The sequence below is a fragment of the Myotis brandtii genome, unplaced genomic scaffold (genome assembly GCF_000412655.1).
Source record: "Myotis brandtii unplaced genomic scaffold, ASM41265v1 scaffold320, whole genome shotgun sequence".
In the NCBI taxonomy this organism is placed as follows: Eukaryota; Metazoa; Chordata; class Mammalia; order Chiroptera; family Vespertilionidae; genus Myotis; species Myotis brandtii.
In genome coordinates, this window is record NW_005362270.1 from 1,954,553 (window position 1) to 1,957,730 (window position 3,178).

Below are 3,178 nucleotides of genomic sequence, written 5' to 3' on the forward strand. Positions count from 1 at the left end.
TTATTGTTAAAAGTATTACAAATGTCCCCCTGTTCCGCCCCGCCCCCGCCTTTCTTCGAGTTTCCACCTCTCTGCTTACATTACCCACTTGCTCTGCATGTTGTTAACTTTTTCCATTAAACCCCTTGCCATATAAATCATAGTTATTTAAAATTCCCTGTCTGATAATTACAAAAGCTATGCCATAGCCAAGTCGTATTCTGATATATATATATATTGATTTCAGAGAGGAAGGGAGAGGGAGAGGGAGATAAAAACATCAATGATGATAGAGAAGCATTGATTGGCTGCCTCCTGCACACCCCCTACTGGAGATCAAGCCCATAACTTGGACATGTGCCCCTGACCTGAATTGAACTGGGGACCTTTCAGTCCACGGACCGATGCTCTATCCCCTGAGCCAAACCAGCTAGGGCCTTGCTTTGTTTCTTTAGACTACACTTGTACTTGCCTGTTAATAGTGTTATCAGTGAGGAGCTCTCCGTGTCCCCACCTGTGGCCAGAGGAAGTGGGCTCCTTGCAATGTCACAAGAAAAGGAATTTTCTGAGGCTTGCATAGGAAAATGAGTGATATTTATTGGTGTGGAATTAAATTCCTGAGTTTCCAAGGTTCCCTGTCCCTCCATCCTGCCATGGAAGAAGTCCAGCTGTGTTATCAGCAGAGCTAGGATGAGAGGTGTTGCCCATTCCATATTTGCACAGTCCAGTCCAGTATCAGGCTAGCTTAACTTGTGTTCCCAGCTGCAGCCCAGTAAGTGTGGGGTCCACATGGCCATGGGCCATGCAGATTCTAGGGCCACATGGCTATGGAGGTAACATGGGTGAGTACAAGGAAGCAGGAGCAAAGCCAGAGGAACAAGAGAGAGAGAATCCCTTTGTCTGGGATTTTAAGATTTCATGAGCTTGCAGTGGCTCCACCCTCTCTAGCCAATTATCTTTGTTCCAGGTTAGACTGACAAGCACCTTCCCTACTTCACCCCAACTTTACTGAGCATGTATCAGTCTTCCCCTTTGTCGGGTCCCTTCCTCCAGTGATCTGCAGGGAATGGACCAGTGGTTCCCTGGGGAGTGTGAAATTGCAGCTTCCTGGTGAAGCTGCCCAGATGGTCATGCTTATAATGTCTGGTTTTCCCTTTACTCTTTATTATCCTTATATAATAAAAGGCTACCATGCAAATTAACCAAATGGCAGAATGACCAGTCATTATGACGGGCACTGACCACCAGGGGGCAGACGTTCAATGCAGGAGCTGCCCTCTGATGGTCAGTGCTCTCCCACAGGGGGAGCGCCGCTCAGCCAGAAGCCCGTGCACCAGGCTCTAATTATTAATAACTAGCTACTTACAACAGTAACAATGGGTCTTGTAATTTTTGGTTAAAATCCAGATATCATGTACGGACCGATGCTCTATCCCCTGAGCCAAACCAGCTAGGGCCTTGCTTTGTTTCTTTAGACTACACTTGTACTTGCCTGTTAATAGTGTTATCAGTGAGGAGCTCTCCGTGTCCCCACCTGTGGCCAGAGGAAGTGGGCTCCTTGCAATGTCACAAGAAAAGGAATTTTCTGAGGCTTGCATAGGAAAATGAGTGATATTTATTGGTGTGGAATTAAATTCCTGAGTTTCCAAGGTTCCCTGTCCCTCCATCCTGCCATGGAAGAAGTCCAGCTGTGTTATCAGCAGAGCTAGGATGAGAGGTGTTGCCCATTCCATATTTGCACAGTCCAGTCCAGTATCAGGCTAGCTTAACTTGTGTTCCCAGCTGCAGCCCAGTAAGTGTGGGGTCCACATGGCCATGGGCCATGCAGATTCTAGGGCCACATGGCTATGGAGGTAACATGGGTGAGTACAAGGAAGCAGGAGCAAAGCCAGAAGAACAAGAGAGAGAGAATCCCTTTGTCTGGGATTTTAAGATTTCATGAGCTTGCAGTGGCTCCATCCTCTCTAGCCAATTATCTTTGTTCCAGGTTAGACTGACAAGCACCTTCCCTACTTCACCCCAACTTTACTGAGCATGTATCAGTCTTCCCCTTTGTCGGGTCCCTTCCTCCAGTGATCTGCAGGGAATGGACCAGTGGTTCCCTGGGGAGTGTGAAATTGCAGCTTCCTGGTGAAGCTGCCCAGATGGTCATGCTTATAATGTCTGGCTTTCCCTTGGCTCCTTATTATCCTTATATAATAAAAGGCTAACATGCAAATTGACCAAATGGCAGAATGACAAGTCATTATGACGGGCACTGACCACCAGGGGGCAGACGTTCAATGCAGGAGCTGCCCTCTGATGGTCAGTGCTCTCCCACAGGGGGAGCTCTGCTCAAAGCCCGTGCCAGGCTCTAATTATTAATAACTAGCTACTTACAACAGTAACAATGGGTCTTGTAATTTTTGGTTAAAATCCAGATATCATGTATCTGGTATGGGAACTGAAGTGAATTGGCTTTTAAGGTCAGGTTTTATGTTAATCTGTTTAGGAGCTGTGTTTAATGTTTGCCACACAGGTAGATATCAGAGGCTTCAATTTCCTTCAGAGTCTTTCTTTTCTTTGGATTTTCCTTAAAAACTTCTTATATAGAGACTGCACCCTGCAGATCTTTCAACTGTAACCCAGTTATTTTACTGGAGCCCTGTAGATGTGGTGGTAAGGTGAAGGGTAAGGGGCAGCATTCTATAATCTTGTTTCAGTCTTTAGTGGGCCTGTGTCCTTGGGCTGTGACCTTCACAAGTATTTCTTATCCTTTCCCCCATTGGAAGAAACAGGAAGGCTAGGAGGAGCTGGATTTAAGATTTCATGAGCTTGCAGTGGCTCCATCCTCTCTAGCCAATTATCTTTGTTCCAGGTTAGACTGACAAGCACCTTCCCTACTTCACCCCAACTTTACTGAGCATGTATCAGTCTTCCCCTTTGTCGGGTCCCTTCCTCCAGTGATCTGCAGGGAATGGACCAGTGGTTCCCTGGGGAGTGTGAAATTGCAGCTTCCTGGTGAAGCTGCCCAGATGGTCATGCTTATAATGTCTGGCTTTCCCTTGGCTCCTTATTATCCTTATATAATAAAAGGCTAACATGCAAATTGACCAAATGGCAGAATGACAAGTCATTATGACGGGCACTGACCACCAGGGGGCAGACGTTCAATGCAGGAGCTGCCCTCTGATGGTCAGTGCTCTCCCACAGGGGGAGC